General features: G+C 34.9%; 1 protein-coding gene across 7 annotated transcripts in view; it reads left to right on the forward strand.

Annotated features, from left to right (window-relative positions):
• ANO3 (anoctamin 3) overlaps positions 1–18359 on the forward strand; it is a 180414-nt gene that overhangs the window by 63442 nt on the left and 98613 nt on the right. The window contains exons 2-6 of one of the 7 annotated variants that reach the window (XM_061999074.1): positions 8057–8095; positions 8671–8781; positions 9177–9230; positions 9804–9974; positions 11910–12047. The exons of 3 other annotated variants lie outside the window; for them this stretch is intronic. The gene's annotated coding sequence lies outside the window, so the exon portion shown is untranslated. The remainder of the gene's footprint in view (positions 1–8056; positions 8096–8670; positions 8782–9176; positions 9231–9803; positions 9975–11909; positions 12048–18359) is intronic. 3 more of the 7 variants (XM_061999075.1, XM_061999073.1, XM_061999076.1) reach the window with 3 other exon arrangements.

Genomic DNA, 18359 nt, shown 5'->3' on the forward strand with positions numbered 1-18359 from the left:
GAGCAAGCAAAGCGAAGGAAACGAGAAATTCTTGGTATGTCACATAACTCTGCTATCTGACTACAGACGATGATGCTGTGGTAAGATGTCTGGGCATTAGCTTCCCACATTTTGCTTTAAGTATAGCTTGATACAGTATTATCTTTGGAAAAACCTTGTACCTATTCCAAAGCTTTTCAAAACTTCCTCAGTAAGGACCCGTTAAAATAGGCAACCCCTGCCAACACTGATTTGCTTTAGAACTCTAATTTTACCATTTATTTTTCATGGAGTATCACTGCAGAGTTGCAAGTTCCAGTTCTGACTTCATTTTTTATTCTGCTTTTTGTCATTTTTGAAGTCTCCTACATGAGGGCAATAAATAAAGCATTTTTGCTAGTGTAAATTTTCCGCTAGTGTAATTCACGCTAGTGCTTGTGTAAAAGTGTTGAATATTTGCATAGCAGCTTCAATATACCAGATTTTGTTTAAAAGTTTTGCAATTAAATTTTTAATAGTCAACATATATTTCTTTTTAATAATTAAGGGTATTTTACAGCTCCAAGAACCATGAGGAACTGAAGCATAGAAAGTGTCATTTCAGTTGGAAAAGACTTTTAAGATCATCAAGTCCAACCACTAATCTCACACTGCCAAGCCCACCAAACACTGTACAAGAGGCCTGTGTTCCAAGCAATGCAGATAGGTAGCAATTGGAAACATAATGATGGGCTGCTTTTTTTTTTCATTGAAAAATGAGGAATAAAATAGCCATTTGTATTTTAGACACACTGTGATAGCACAAATTAACAGTGCTAAATTCCCAAGTTTGCTGAGAAACATGAAAATCTCTTGTTTTCTGCTTGGGCCTCTCTAAGGTGAAGTGTCTGTGTTGAGTCAGATGTGCAATGAAGCTTTTAGAAAATATCACAGATGGGGTTACTCAGGTTACGAATCTTAAATTCCCTTTACCAAACCCATTCTAAAATTAGCTCAGTTCTATATATCCTAAAGCATATGTTACAGTATATTGATTATTGGAGACAAATGTAACTCAAAATTAAGCTACAGCGTACAGCAAAATGTTTTAACAACTCAGAGCTTCAATGAATGCAAATTCATCACTGTTTTCTCAGAATGAGATTTGAATCTGCTTCAATTTGGGTTATCATCTGGCTTGTGAGGGCTTGAAGCCAGTGAGATTACTTAAGTGAGGAATTGTTCATTTGCCTGACAAGTGAGAGTACAGTTTAATTCACGGTCCGTATGACTATTTCACAGGGGATTTTGAAGAAGCTGATATCTTAATTATTCTTTTGAGTCACCTCTAATATGCAACCATCAGACAGCTAGTAACATTCATGATGTAACTCTTTGATCTGCTAAAGGTAGGCTCTCAAGTGAAAAAGAAACCATGAAAGCACGCTGAATTAGATTCCATCTCAACTCAGGAGAAGAGGATGTAGTTTGAAAAGCATCCTATATGAAGAATATCTGCAAAAATCCCTTTTGAACATCAGATTGCTACTGTTCATATGTTTTTTTGTTTGTTTCTTTAGTAGCAACAGGGGATAAGATGCATGGATCTTCTTGCATCTTGGCTGTGATTCTTAGTGGATTTATGTGTAGCAGTGGTAGCTCAAGAAGGATACACAAACAAAGGAAACTAGAGCTCTTGCAAATCTGTGTTGAAAAATTCATAAGTACATCACAGTTACTGGAGAGCTGTAGCTAGTCACATATGCGCCAGATAACTACTGTGATGATGGCAAGCTTGGGAGTTTGAAAATGTTTGAAATGTCATATTCTAGTCACTGCTTGTCTGATTCAGTATAATTACTCTTGCTCAGAGTATTCCTTGCACCTCACTGTTTGTTTAAGTACCTCACCAGTATTGTACTTTTCTAAGCCAGAAGATGTGATGTATATAATTGCATTCTATTATCTTTCTGCTTCATTAAACCAGTGGAGTTAGTACTTTTGATTAATTAATTTTCCTGAATTGTTAATCAGTTATTGAGGGGGGCTGAGAGGGACAATCCCTTGCTACGTTCAGGATATTTTGTGGCAGTATATTAGCTTCCTTTTCTGTGTGGTTGTTCTAAAAGTAACTTAATAGTATGAGAAAATAGCAACAAAAGAGCAAAGGGGATTAAGCAGTGAAAATGCTGGAAGCAGGCAGTCCTAAGAATTTCTAAAAAATGTGAATAAATGGAGAAATTATAGTGAGGAATTTTTAAAGCAGGAAAAAGTAAATAAAAACAAATATAGGAAGGTGAGTATTGATGCAGAGACACAGAAATGGTGAGTGGGTAGATGGCTAGAACAACAGGAGGTAGTGAAAGACAAATTGAACAGCTTTCTGTGTGTGAGCAGCGCTCCTTGCATGGTTATATAGAAGTAGGACTGTACACTGGGGATTTACAGATACTTCAACCTTGTTCACATCAAGTTATGTCAGCAGCACCAGCTTCAGCACCAAGTATCGATTTCAAAGTGACTTGCTAAATCAAAGGGGACAAAGTAACATACAGAGACAGACAGTGCTCAAATTTCAAATAAGGGGGTACCGTGAGTGTGTGAAAAATACCGAATGTGTGTGTAGAGCCAAACAGTTCTGAGAAATTCAGATATCACCTGAATGCAAAATCTGTACGTCTGTAGTCACACCATTCCTAAAATTGAAACATGATAAAACGTATTGCTGGAGTTTTAATAGTCTTTGTGGAGAGAGACCTGGAGGCCTAAATTCCTTTGTGTGGAAAACCTCCATTTTGTTGACACATTTATAGGTATGAAATATGCATACATATTTTTTAATATATTTTTCAAATTACTTTTGATATATATTCAGCGTTTGGTAAAGCCTTGTACATCTCTAAAGGCTGATCCTTTGCAGAATAAGGCTGTCATTTCAAAGCTATTTAGGTGAAATTCCCCTGAACATTGTTATACATGAGAGGCTTTTAATCACTCACAATTAGATTTTTTAAAGAATTTGCAAAGACACTGGTGAATACTCTGTTAGGGTTTTTAATAGTGTTTTGATATCCAACAATGGAATAATTGTTAAAGGTTATGCACCTAATGCTGTTTGTAAGGTGCTGAAATTAAGTGCACTCCCATACTTTAAAAAGTTGACCTTAAGTATTTAAAACTTTTGTTTTCAGAAACACATTACTATGTTCACCAGAAAATTCAATTGTTAAAAAGGTGAATTTAGACGTGAATAGCTGTTCCTGTTTACCTCTTGTTGTAGATGGTTTCATTATGGTGTAGTTATTACTACACCCAGAGTTAGCCCAGCATTCTGACGTAGGCTTCATCTCCTCCTGAGTACAATTGGTTGACAAACACACACTATCATTGAAGCAAGTGCAAACTACAAAATGTAGAAAAGCTGTGGATCCCTGGCAGCAGTTCTCTGCAGCACATCACAGGCAGAGGAGTCCCTGCCTAGGGAAACAGGAGATGTCATGGGATGCAGCAGGAGAGCATCTGAGGACTGTACAGACTTGTTAGGGGAGGAACCAAATCAAGGAAAGAAGCAGCAATGTGCTTTAGTATCGCTGTTTTATACCCACTACCAAACCTTTTTCTAATACGCCAAAGCAAGGATTTTTCAGCTAAAGTGTTCTATACTGCAGTTTGCAGGACTTGTTGTCTGTTTAGGAGCCACCATTGCATTGCTCTCGCTGTTCTGAAGTGCCTTGGTATATAGAGTTCAGTGAAAGATGGAGGAGGAAGATTTTCAGAAACACAAATAGTCAGGAGGAATAAATGAATAATGCACAGGAGCTTAACCATGATGCTATTAATAATTCACACTTTTAAGAAATGCAGGACTTTGAAGTTGCTGTTTTAGAAATCCAGTATCTAAATAAAATGGGAAAATGGAGTGAAATAACAACCTGTCATAAGAAAGCACTTATTGTTACTGCTGTCTGTCCTGAAACATGGTTGGACTCCAAGGCATTTCATAATGGTTGATTTGATAATTGTCTTGAGCACACCTGAACAGAAGTAAAACTTTGCCATAAAGATTTTGTGCATGTAGCATGCCCAGAAGCCCCACATACTCTCACTGATAACAATGGGATTTCAATGGATGTACCTGAGATTTTGTTTGGATTTGCTTTTGTGTGTTTCAGCTATGAATAATAAATGATGCATCTTGTCATCCACTACTTATGTTTGATAATAAGGAATTAAAAGATTGCATTAGTCACACTCTGAAATGATAAGGAGGACGGGCTAATGAAGTGAGAACAATGCTTTAAATTTTTGCCCCATGTGAAAAGAAGTTCCCTGGTCCGTCAGAGGTTTTTTCCATAGCTGAGGTATAAAGCATCTACCTTCTAGGATATTATTCTGAATTAAATGTAGTGTGCTGGTAGGGATCAGTCCCAACATTCTATGATTTTGTATTATACAAAAGGAACATCTCCAATTTTTTTTATTGTTTTATTTTGTAGGAAATCTAGAAATAAACATGAGATTGTTTATTCTTCAGACTGACTACAAGACAATGTTTTGAAATTTGCATTCATAAGTACTTGCACTTCAGTGGAAAGATTTTCTTCAGAAAAAAAATTATGCTTTAGATGCTATTAGCCTTCCCTAGTTCTTTTCTGATGCTGCTCTGTTTCTCACAAACATATTAGTTGGTCAAGTCAAGAGCCTCCTTCAAGTCTTGCATCACATCTGTATTATTACTAGGAGTGAACTACTAGCTTTTGGAGGATCTGAACAAAAATGAGATGTTCTCATGGTCATATAAAAGCAAAGAAGCTGTGCTTGTTAGATGCTAGCTAGTGCCATCATCTAGTTCATATATAATTTCTCAGAAATTACTCATGTCATACCTATATCTATCCATAGGAATTCGCTATTAGCCTTTTTGCCTAGGCAGAAGGAATTCAAGTTTCTTGACAGGCTGGAATGGGGACAAGGCAAGGAATCAAGAAATTGCTTAAAATGTCTATTCAGCAGTTTCTTTCAGTTTAACAAGGAAAAAAAGAGAAATAGGCAAATGTCTTCAAAATAAGTGTTCCTTTAACTTAGGAAAGCATTTTACCAGTGCTAAATTATATCTGAGGTTAACAACCACCACTCCAATTCTGCAGTTGTTTTAAAACTTTTTGAGAGTAATTATAGGCTGCTCTGAAAGCCTTGTAGTACAAGGGAAAATGAATAAATGTTTTCGGTGTGAATGGTTAATGAAAACTACGGTATTGAGCATGATGTGTAAAGTTGCAGGAAAAAAATCTATGAAAATAAAGAAAAATATCTGAAAATTGGATTTTTTTAATTTAAAGATTAATCTCAAAAGAAATTTGTACTCCCTGCTGAGTAGATTTCATATTACAAATATGGTGACTGTACATAATTAAAATGGGCAGTCTTCTTCATAATACACCAAGCAGTACACAAAGTTTTTTCAAAACACTCAGTATTTTTTATGTGGCAGTTCTCTTTTTTCATTCAGTGCTTTATTCTCTTGCAGGCAGGCATTCCTGTATGCCACCTAAGTTTTAAAATTCAACCATGTTCTTCAGAACCTTTCTTTTACTGTCATGCATTAGTCCAAAAATACCAAAATCATTAGGTAAGAACATAATAGTAGCAATGTGATCCTTGGCCACAAATTAAGAAAAAAGGATTTAGAGTACATCAATGGGAGACATGCCCCCTGCCTACCTAAACTCTGAAGCTGTGGCCTTTTTAAAACCTACTGTAGAACAAAAAAAAGAAAAGAAGAAGCAAAACTTTTTATTTTTTTTTTCATTTTCCAACTTTTAGCTGTGAACACTTTTAATGTTCACACAGAGGCTGCCAGGAGGAATGAATTTTAAGGAATCCACTCAAAGTTCTATGCAGAGGTGGAATAATTAGGGTATCATGATTTTAATTTTCTTTCTGTTTTTTGATATATATTTACTTGTTTCCACTGTCAATCACGTTTGATTTTTTTTTTTTTTACTGGCATTTTAATAAGATGTTTGAAAGCTGAGTTAGTGTAACTGCCTGGGAGAGTTGATAAAGTTTCAAGAAAATTCTAGTCCTATGAGAATTTTGAGTCCCCATTTTTGAGCATTTCTGACTTGTTCTGTTGGTGGTGTTAATAGTTCATGACCAGAGTAAAGTTACAGCAGAATTACAAAGCTACCTCATATGGTGCCTGGTGAACTGGGTAATGCTATAAAGAAAGGATCTTCTAGATTAAAGGTTTAATATAGGTCCTTTCTCTTCTGCTCTCTGATCTTGTAACTCTAGAGCTGTTGAGAAAAACACCAGATAACACGAGATAGAATATATAAAGGAGAAATAAGAAAATTAGTAGGTTTATTCTGTTACCTCTGTTGAAGCCTGATATGGTAGCTGTTTGAAGTAATAAAGTGACATAATGTGCTTCACCAGTCCACTAAGGACAGGATTTCATTGCTAGAGTTCCCTACTGTGCAAATATCTGGGTTTGTATTTTTCAGCCATTCTGTGTGACCACAGTAATAATTTATTCTTTTGTAAGAGATCAAGCTATGCTCTTCCTCTCTTTCTATCCCAGCTTTCAGGTGGTAGAGGACAAAAGGCTTTCCAGTTTTTGATTTTCCAGTGTAGAAGATTGTGCTATTAGGAGGAGCAGATAAGAAGTATCTGTTACTTGGTGCTTAACAGAGCCTTTTCATGAGAACAAATGGCTGGAAGGAAGGTTGAAGTTTTGGTAACTGTCTCTTGCTGTTGACTATGTAAAGCTATTTCTTCCTGTGCACTCATTTGGGGACCCTGAGTGACACGGAGGCCTTGAAATAACCCATTGCTACATGGTTATGGCATTTTTACTCCATTTTCGTCATGCTTATTCAGCTGCCAAATGTACATTAATATTTTAAATGGCTGGTATGTATGTCTGTACATCAGAGAGAGGAAGCAGCTACCAGTGAGAAGATGCTAGCCTCTTAAACCATCACTCCCACATTAATTAGATGAGTGTTAATACACCATGAGGAAGCAAATGGTGACAGCTGAACTCAAACCAGTGGCAGCTTGCTTAGAATGTTTCAAAGATTTCACCAAGAATATCCTCAAAATATACAGCCTCACAAAAAATGGATTTTAATTTTGAGATTTTAACCTTTTTCCTCTTCCCTTTTTGCTCTTTTAAAATTCACTGTTTTCAGGAGCTGAAGGTCTAGCGAGTAAAGGGGCAACGCTTCCATTTTATTGTTGCTGCTACTTTCATTCATTTTTATACTCCTCATATTTATTTAAATACACTCTCCATTAGAAAGTAAGTGTTAATGTGGTTTTGGTTTTATGCTTTCTTTCCCATGCTGTTTAATTTTTCATGTGTTCATTTTACTTTTAATGACCTATCTTTTGTAAACACAAGGATTCTGTTGAAATTTCATGTTACACTTCCGAAATACTCAACTGCTGAAGTCACTGTAAAATACTGTAGCTTAAAAATTCACTATAGCTATTGGATGAAGATATATTTTTATGCTACACAATAATTGAGTTAACAATTTTGTGGAAAGGGTTTTGTTTGGTTTTTTGTTTAGGTTTTTTTAGTGCTTAGTCAGATAACAGATGCAAATTAGCATTACTATTGCAAGCTTCTTGCAAGTAATTCTGGATGTTACTGGACACATGAGCTTCTAGTAAGCAGTTCATTATATGTAGCTAATAAGACTTCATTCTTTTTTTTTTTTCATAAGAACTGGCATAATGGATACTAATAAGATTACAACTACAAATGAGATCCTTATATGCTAAGAAATGAACCAAAGTAATAAATGTGATGAGACCTAGTTCAGCATCGATCAACTGCACAGTATAGCTCTAAGGTTCTGATAGCAGACTGCCTGTTGTTTTGCCTGCAGATTGTCAGTTTTAAATTGACACAGGAGTGATGGTCCAGTTCTCTTTAAATTTATAAAATGTGCTTTTATTTTTCAGTTTTCCCGAGAAAACATAGCTAAGAACCTGACCAAATATAAATTATTCATTGATAGTGGTAAAAAAAAGGAAGTCTGAAGATACTGATTCATCTCTCTCTTTGTTCCTATTATTACAGTAATGTGGGAATACAATAGGTCAATATTCTATGAAGCAGGTGGGTACTGAAATGATCATGTTTCCCATTCTAGAGCCTGCACTGAGAGAAAGTTAAAGGGACATGGGATGGGGCAAAGAGAGATTCGAGAGACTGGGAAGGGGAGGAAGATCCTATTCCTGCTAGTTATAGCTATGGGTAATAATTTTTCCAATGCAGGAAAAAATACTGCTTGTCAGAATAGGAATTGCTACTTTTAAATTACAAGAAGTTACTCTAATCAAGAGATTAATGATTTATGATCATCTTCCTATTTTTCTGTCATTAATTTCTCTCAATTCTTAAGGTCAGTCTGGTTTGTAAACTTTTTATAAAATCCTGCTGGGGCTTCGGTTTTGCATCATTTTTAGTTCATGAGAAAGGAGGGTCTCAAGGAAAGTACCAGGAAATGTGTGACAACAGCTTCAGGAACAGAGCTGTTTCACAGTCTCACAGTTGTAGGTGCTGAATGAATATATGATGCAGTTACTTTTCCTTAAATAGTACTTTTTCCAATGCAGGAAGTCATGGAATAACTCAGTCTGTAATAGTGGGAAATGGAGTGTCCTAACTACAGCATGGTTTCTCTTTCTTAGTAGGCAGATGGATTTGCACAGAATTGTCGTCTTGCTCTATTTGGAAACTGTTGTTTCATTGAGAATAACTGCAGCTGGAGTATTGCATGCTTCTGTAACTGCAGAGTTAAGGTAACTTCATCTATGGCCAAGTTCTCCAAAATGGGCATTTGTATTTTCAATTAAAAAGTGCAGGAAAAGCAGCATTTTTCAATAGATCATTTAGATAAAGCTAAGATTATAGACAAAGGACTCAATTTCCATTTATTCAGCTTTGTAAAAACCTTTATATTTTTAGCAGTACTCTAAAATAAGAATCTGAACTACCACACAGTAAAAACTACATACTTCTCTTTGAAAGGTAGTATAAATACTCTAAAACTCACACATGAGATATTTGAACAGTAAAATATCCCTTACAAACATTGTGAATATAAAAATATGTGAAGTTCACTGGGACCATCTGCCATGTCAACTCATAAAATTAATTTTACAGATTCAGAAAATAAAGTTTTATGTTTGCATAGGTGTAACTTCCAATAACAACCACCTTGAATTCGTTGGACATCTGACTAGCCAAGGTAAGTTCCTTTCAGGAGACTTTTCATAAGTGGGCATGATTGTGTGAAAAGGCATCTTTACTTCTTTGTATCTTTTTATTTACTTATTTCCTTTCTTTTTTTAGTTTTCAGGATGTGTGAGATTCTTCCTTATCAACCATTTCTGAATTCTTATTGCCTCTTCTGTTACTCTATTTTGAACCTTCCTCAGTTCCACTTAAAATCTTTTGTCTTTCATTCTGCTGTAGTTGCTGTGTCAGCTTAACTCTTTCTGCAGACTTTTTTTTTTTTTTTCCTGTATTTTTTTCTTGCTTTGAGGAAAATCTTCCAGAACTGTGTAAGAAATTAGGTCAGAAGATGTCTCTGGAGTCTAAAACTCTACTCAGGGCAACCCAGGCTTCAAAGCTAGGTCAGGTTGCTTAGAGCCTTATCCAGTCAGGTTTTAAAAATCTCCTGTTCCACAGCCCTCTCCATCCCCATGCTTCTCCACTTGTACTTGGATGACTTGTTTCCTTATGACCAATTCAAATTTGCCACCTTGCACCTTGTGACTATTTTCTCTTGTCTCTTTGCTGGGTACCTATATCCATGGAGTTATCTATGAATAGTTGTGTGGATGTGAAGTTTCACTGTCAGACTTCTCCAGTGAAGTGGTGCTTGAGCAGCTGCTCTTCTCCTATGTGCTCCAGCTTCTTAACCATCAACCCTCTCTTGGACTGTCTCCAGCATATTGTGGTCTTCTCTGCAGGGATGTCCCAAAACTAGGTAACTTTCAAAAAATGGCCACAGGAGGGTTGACTAGAGAGAAGTAATCTCTTCCTTTGACCTCTTGCCTTCACACTTGTCAAAGCAGCTTAGCAAGGAATCAGTCTTGATTTCTGCAAGGGCTCACTACTGACTCCACTGGGAGTCAATGTTTTGAGAGGTGCAATGTCAATTCTTACAGCCAACAGCCATCACTATGAATTTCCAAATGAAATGCAGAAGACTGAAGACTTTTTTAATTACGTTTTTCACTTTAGATGTTTTTTATTAACTTATAAACAAATTATTTTTTTCTATTTAAATAAAAAAAATGGAGACAAAAAGATGTTTTTCATCTGTCAGGTATATCAGAAAAAACAGTTTAAATTAATTGAAAGAATGATGTAAATTTGGTTTTTTTCAGGCTATTTGCTTATATACCACATATGTAACATCTTAACTATTATGCAGAAGATAGTTCTATGGGGCCTTGTCAGAGCTTTAGAAAAGAAAGCTGATCTTTTGCACTTACCTAAAAAAAAAAATTGTATGAATATTATAAGAAAGCATGGTGCTTTTAGTATGTTTTAAGATGATATCCCTTGAAGTTTTATTTTTCAAATGAGTAACATTTATTTCTGTTGTCATCAGCATCTCCTTGTGCTTCAGTAACTAGTCCAGCAAAATGTATTTCATGAACATATATAAATGAAATCAAAGGCTGAAAGACTATGGAGACAGCTGGAATCATTGCAGCAAAAAATGTTTAATCTTTCACTTCCCTACAAATATGAGTATTTTTTTTTTCTTTTTTAATCAGAAATTGAATCCAGGAGTTGGTCAGATGCAGTGTTATGGTATTAATCCAGTAGCAGGGCTGAAAATCCATTTGGTAAATTGGGTTCATTTTGGAAGTTTTGGATTTTTTTTAGGATGGGAGTAGAAATGTAGTTTTCATTGGAAGTCAGTTTTAGAAGTGCTGGACATATTTCATACAATAAGGCAACGTAATTGTTCTTACATAAAGCAAAAGAAAAAGGAAGACTACAGTTGAGATGGCCTTTTTTTCTCTTCTAGAACTTGTTCTTATTTCTTTTGCTATTTTACCTGAAGCAACATAAAAGCAGAATAATAGCTGGTACAGTTGCAGAGCTTTCAGTCAAAGCCAAGGAAGAATACAGACTAATTTTTACTGTATCAAAGAAACATTTCTATTGAATTGCTTTAGAGCAAACATTTTATAAGAAGTTGATTTTCCCATTGTTTATGGCAGTTGAATTCCCAAATAAATTTTAAAACTCTTGTCTTCATTTTATCTTTCCCTCATGTAGTAGCATCTTTTTCCTCCATTTTTTTCCCCTCTTTTCCTGGTTGTCTTTTAGAGAAGGAAAACTTACTCAAATGTCTTAGCCAGAAAAAATAATCATTCCTCAAAACCCATTGCTGATTGATTTTTAATTGCTATCTGGTTTTTGTCTTATTGGTATGTAGCTTGCTTTATCTTTCATGATAAGGATTTCTCTCTTTATCCTTTATTCAAGCAATATAAATTCATTGAAATTCATAGAAAAAAAGACCTGAGAGTGAGAAAAGCTTTGGAGTCCTTTTAGCAACTTTTCTCGTCGTGGCTGTCTTCAGCATGACCCCTAATTGGGCATAGCTGTCAGGTTGAGAGCACGTTAGCTGCAAAGGCTAGAAGAACATAGATATGAAGTAGAGTTTTTACTGAATGTTGTGGGTGAGAACCGGTATTTGGAAAAAACTTTAAACAAAATAAGACTTTAGACTAGCAAATCTCAGAGATTGAAGAGTCTTTATTTCTAAAGTATGATATAGTTGGTCAATCTACTGTATATTAACTTCTTGATATCTTTGTTCATTAGATGTTAGTCTGCTGTTTGATCAACATTTTCCAGAGTCAACATAATTCTCATACCCTTTGATTTTGCTCTCTAGGTCCACACACTGTGCTTGGTGGTTAGAATGGGGTTTTCCATCAAGTTTCAATCTTCTGAACTCTGCTTCAGCCGAACTGGATGGTATTCATGTTCACTTATGCTGATGCTGATAAGCATGGAAAATCTTGAAGATGGTGTATGTTGTTTTCCCTTTTACTGCAAGAATCCAAACCTTGTGACATGAGTCATCATTGCATGTACGCCAATGAAATTGCTGGATTGTTTGCCAGGAGCACATTATCATTTATTTCTAATACAATCTTTAACAAAAGTAGGAAAAATTGGGGAAAAAAAAATCACCTCAGGTACATATCAGTTTTCATTTTGAGTGAAATGAGTTAATTGAATCATTGAATCTTACTAGTGCCAGCTATTGATAAAATTATATTCACTTTTGTCACTTCCTTAAAAATTAAACTTTCATCACCCTCCTAGCTTTTTTTGCACTAAGATATATTGAAATATTTTCTAAATCCCAAAAAGGAAATAGTAAATTTTCAAAGGTCAATAGTTACTAATAGAAGAGCTTTCTTTGGATTTAACTTCAGCTGATTTTTTGTTGGGTATGACTCCTCTACATTTAGTTACATGGAATGCATAATAATATTAATAATTTTAAAAGCAATGCTCTTTGAGTGAAAGGGAGGTAAGTTTTGCAGTAGTAGAAAGTATCTTTTATTAGCTGGCATGATTAGAGAACTTAGACAAACTTCTAAGAATCTAAGAATTTTTTCCCAATCTGAAATAAAAGTTACAACTTCAGTTTTAAAAATAAATTGTTTTGAGATTAATAACATCTATTAAACACAGTCCACTGTTATTTCTTTCAGATCATCGAATTGATTTAACAGAATTTTAAATTAATTGAGGTCATCTTGGTAATTGATACCTTTTATTCCCCTGTCATTAGAATTGCTATAATTTAGTGCTGTCATATTACAAAGCTGTGCAGGCACACTTGATTTATTATAGACAAGTTTCATGTTAATTATCAGAATTTACACAATATAAAAACACACAATAAGAGTATCTCTTGAGTATCTCTTACCTTTAAGCACATGAATATTCCTTAAAATAACGTCTGGGACTATATGTTATTAAATTGAGAGTCTGGATTGCACTCTAGTAGTTACTATGGTAAATGCTAACCTAAAAGTTAGGCTCAAACTTTTTCAGATTGCCCGTCTCCATTTCTAGTTATGAAGTTGAACAGTTTTGGATTAATAAAAGTATTGACTTGATGTGATTGGTTTCAAAGTTTGTTTCATTTACATAAAATTTAAGGGAAGGCATTTTGAAACTCCAGCTGCAGTATCATCTGAGAGCTGTTCCTTCAACAGTACACAGAAACTACTTTTTGATGCATATTTGTATTTAATATCTTTGAATTGTTCTGCCTATCCTGTACTCCAGAACGTTCCTCAGAGGCAACTTTTCTTCTCGTGTTAAATATAATTTCCCCCCCCACTCTATCATCTTCTTCACCTTTTGTAAATTAATGCATTCTCTGTTATTGAATAGTCTAACAAATAAATGGTATAGTAGCCTCAACAGTGATTAATTTTTTATCTTAAAGTTAGATAACTATATAGCCAAAGGAAAAGACCCAAAACCATATTTCCTCAAGCATTTGACATGGTGTGATATTCCAGCCATTTTGCTGTGCTCTCATCTTGTTATAAACGAATTCTGTTTGATGTGACAGCAGTGTACTGCATAAAAATGTTTCTGTTTAATTAAAAATTGTCAAGCAAAGAGAAGAACAGAAACCTTTTAGACTGTATTCCAAATTTTTTCTTGTATCAAGTATAATTTCTAGGACTTTCTGATATCTTTACTGTCCAGAGACTTCAAAGCAAGAAGCTACCTTCAACCAGCACTAGTAAATTATTTTTTTAGGATGCTAAAAATACTAAACTTCATAAATATTTTGAGACAAAATTTTGGGAACTTTTTCCAGTTCGTATATGACTCTATTAAGAAGATTAAACACAATCTGTGATACTGATTCTTATGAGATCCTGGAATCTACTTCAAAAATACGTCTATGATTAACTTGATGGTATTTGTACCTCCAAGTAAAAGCAAAATAATAACTGCATGTTCTTAAGGTATTGCAAGATAGTGAGATAATGCCTTATTTAAACATTATGTATGTTAAGAGAAACTGAACACATATTTTTAACCTTTGCAGTGGCCGTAATTTTAGTTTACATAATGCAAAAACAGTGAAGCTTATGCTCTTCAGCCTGTAGCAATCATGGAAAACACATTTTATGAGACATTTTTGGTCCTCCTAATTAGAACAGCTGGCTTAAAAACAGCTTTACATCCCTGTATACTATAGTGACTACAACTTCAGACTTTCAATGTGGTCCTGTTGCTTCTCGTTGTACCACTTTCTTGCTACCCAGGAAGGGTGGAATTAATTTATATGAAATTTTATATGACCTGTGGTGAGTGAGAGATCAGACTGTAGTCATTTCTAAGAAAGAACATGAAATCTGTGTCTTGATGTTCGATAGGTTCCTCAGGATGCCTCACCTCTGGCTACAATAAAGTGGCAAAAAAACGGTATCTGAATTCAGTTATGGTGTATGTATTCAATAGCAGGGCATTGTCAGGAAAGACCTTTTATCACTCTAATTTCCCATGTGTCTGTGTGTCTAAGACATGTATCCTGTGAGATGCACAGTTCTGCAGCCTCTCCTGAACCCATTGTGAATTACATCTTTTTCTACCACCAGGCACTGAGTTGTTTGGAAGGATGTTCCAGCTTTCTCTGAGAGATGCAGTGGTTGTTATAAGAAGTGACAAACTAATGGTTAAAAAGTATTAGCATTTTGGTTTAGAATAGAGAAAGAAAAGTTATATTCTCTATGGGCAATTCTGTAATTTCATAGAATGATAAAACATTAATAAAAGACATTATTCCTGATCTGTTACAGGATATTTTTCATGAAAAGAAAAAGTATCTTACAGTAATATTGAAGTATAAATCACGTGAGAAGACAAATATGGAAGAGTTGCATAGTTCTGTTGCTTAATTGTATTTGAAAGGGTATCATTTTCTCTTTAAATCATAGCCTTTGAAAGAGCATTGGTGGATTTTTTTTTTCAGATATTTAACCTTTAGAGTTTTTAAGTGCTTTAGTAATGATCTCAACTTTTCCCCTGTAATTTAGGAAAATTATAAAATTACAGATTTTTAAAATAGCTCTGCACACCTCCACAGCATGTCTCAAGATGCATTGAGCTGTCTATGTGGGCCTAATGTTCAGGTTAGATGACTTGAGTTTGGTACAAAGGTTGCTGAAAGAGACTAAAGAAAGCAATTTAATTAACAGTCTTTTCCTTGTACTTTGCTTTAAGAAGCCTTCATCACATGCTGAATCTCATCAGTCGCTGAAAGCTAACAGGGAGCTACACTGCCTTTGGTAGAGAAAGAAAAATCACTCAATTCTGCATCACCAACTGTAGTGATCTCCAGGCAAATTCTCAGGTGAACAATAATTGCACAGCCATGAGCTGCCAACCCACGATGAACATGGATTTCATATATGGCCTATGAGGAACAAATTCACATCTTGATTTGTTTCAGTATGTGAAGACAAATATGTGAGACAAAACTAGAATTTCACTTTCATAGGGGCAAAGTGGCAGCTGGGATTGAATAGAATGTTACATTCTAGGTGTCACAACTCATTCATGGTTTTAGATCTCTCATACCTAACATACTGTGTGCCTCTTGGTCAGCCTTTGTGTTTTTATCCTTACCCTCAGACATGAAGCTGTTAGTTGCTGTGTCTTATCCAAAAGCATTTAGGAGAGAAATGTATATAGCTCTGCTTCTAAATAGTGTTATGGGATACCTGGATTCTGTTACCAATGTTATCGTTACGTGACTTATGTGTCAGTTACAGAATGTGTCCATTTTCTAAAGCTTGGGAGTTATACTGGATTTTCAGTTACAAGTAGACTTCTTTAATAAGCAAATTGAAACATTCTGATATTAGAAGGGCTTCTGAGTTTGCTTCATCATGTAAAGATTTAGAACAATCTAAACATTTAGCTTGGTCCAGATGGGCTACAGTTTATCTAATCGAATGTGAACATCGTGAGTTTAGCAGTATTTAAGAGGAATTTCTATTCCTTGTTTTTTGCAAAGCAGTTCATACACAAGAGTAGCATTAACCATACTGAATGGAAGGTACAAACGTCTTTGGTTCAGAAAAATGGAAGTCTTGTGTGGTTAAGGTTCCTTAGGAGAGCTTGTCTGTGCATGTCTAACATTTTTCTTGTGCATCATGTTTCTCAGTAATGGGACAACTGAAAAAAGATGCCTTTTTAAAAAATTACAGCCATTATTAATTAGGAGAAATAAATGTTTTTGTCTGATAATTAATTGATGTAGCCATTAGTAATGCCATATGTTAAGGTCCTCTTAGGGCCTCCGATTCTTGGTATTAACCTTGTAGGTGGCATTTTTAAATTAGAAGTAAAATATATGCACCTTTTTCTTCAAAAACTTTTTAAGACTTAGAAATATAACCTAAGCATTTCAAATAACCCTGTGACAAAGAAAATATATCACCACAGTAGCTGAAAAAAAAACCCCTCCCAATAAGTATGTTGGATTGAATTCCCCCAAGACTAAACTTTTTTATTTAGCTACAGTATATGTGCTGCACACCTAGTAGTTTCAACTACTTACCAGTACACTCTGTGATCTAATGGATGTCATTTTTGGGAATCTGTAATAATTATTCATGTGATTGGGTGTTGCAACTCAGTCTGTTTGGTGACTCTTTTTGTTGTAGTCAGAAAACATGGATACTTGTAGAAACAGCAAGTTACTGAAGCAAAATTGTTACTTTTGTAATAAAATAAATGGGTGGATGGTATCCTTGATGCCATACACAATCTCGAGAGAGAGATGATTCAGAACCAGAGGATCTGAAACATTAAATTAAACTTCTAAATACTTAAATTAATCACTGATGAGTATATGGCACAGCTCAAAAAATTAAAAAGAAGTTTGCTTTTATCCTATGTGCTAGACAAAGGCAGGAAATGTGCTAGAGCCAGGTAGAAAAGGGCATAAAAATTATTTCTTGTTAATATGGGAAGAAAAATATGACAAGAAACTGGAATATATACAATCTGCCAACTCTTTTTGGTCATATCTTACAGTAGAAATAAGATTTTAAAATAAATTTTATTTCTTAACCGGTAACAGATAAATATAGTTTTGGGCCTCCTCTTGAGAGTTAAAACATGAACATAACGTATTATTTACATAGGTGCTAAAGACAATGATTTTGTGCAAACAGAAGATAGCATCAAACAATAAACCCTGTAAAATGAGACATTGAAATCTTATTGATTTAACTAAAACATTAAGTTTATATTGGGAAATATTAATAAAAATCAGAATTGGTTGAAGTCATCCTGCTGGTTGTGCATAAAGTCACAATTCCAGTAGTACAGAGCAAATCTCTCTGGGCAAAACACCATCAAACTAGAAGAGAACTGTGTGAGCAGCACTGAAACATGCATGAGCTGCATTAGAAATGGAAGTGAAGAGCAATGAAAATAAGATGCTGGTGTAAAATGCAAATAGGTAATAAGGCAGCTAATAGAATACCAGTGATCGGTAGAATTTAGAAGCACCAAACAGCATGAAAAAAAAAATCTATAACAAATGAAATAAAGTGAACAAAATGCTGCCACAGGGGAAAGAGCCCTTACTTGTTACAGACTGAGATTACAAAAGGCTATACAACAGAAGTCCAAATAGGAAATATTTCTGTATTTGGAATGAAGCAGAAATCATATATCTACTTATGAGATGCTGTGCAAGGAATAGAAAGTTTATGTTTTGTAAGAAGTGATATTGTCAAGGAGGTGTTAAAATATTTTTATATCAACTTGGGAAATAGAGACTCAAATCTTGATTTAGACCCGTTCATTTGATTAATTTAGACTAGGCAATGGGTGGAAGTAATTGAACTTTGGCTTTATCTGTGGTCTAAACCAATGGAATGAAAACCATCTCTAGTCTGAAATTCAAAAAGATACATGATGGTTGTTGTGAGCCTTTCCTTTACCTTTTGTAGTAGAATAATTCAATAGCATATATTTCAGTATCTTTCTACCTACTTGGCATAATTAAAACATTTTTAATTGTTTACAATTGTTTACATTGTTTACAGAGAATGCTGTTGTGTAATGCTCTGTACTATTATTATATTATATGAGTGATTATCACGCCTCACTGCCTGCAGAGTGAATTTCAAAATGAGAGATACTATGATAATGCTGCAGGAATCATGGCTATTTTCTGTATCCTGGATGTGAGAGAATGTGGCTGTTCCTTGCAAACATATGGGCAAGCTTCCATGTTTCTCCACTGCCACATAGTATTTGAAGTCAGTGCTGCTGTTCT

This window comes from Colius striatus, chromosome 7 (assembly GCF_028858725.1).
Source record: "Colius striatus isolate bColStr4 chromosome 7, bColStr4.1.hap1, whole genome shotgun sequence".
In the NCBI taxonomy this organism is placed as follows: domain Eukaryota; kingdom Metazoa; phylum Chordata; class Aves; order Coliiformes; family Coliidae; genus Colius; species Colius striatus.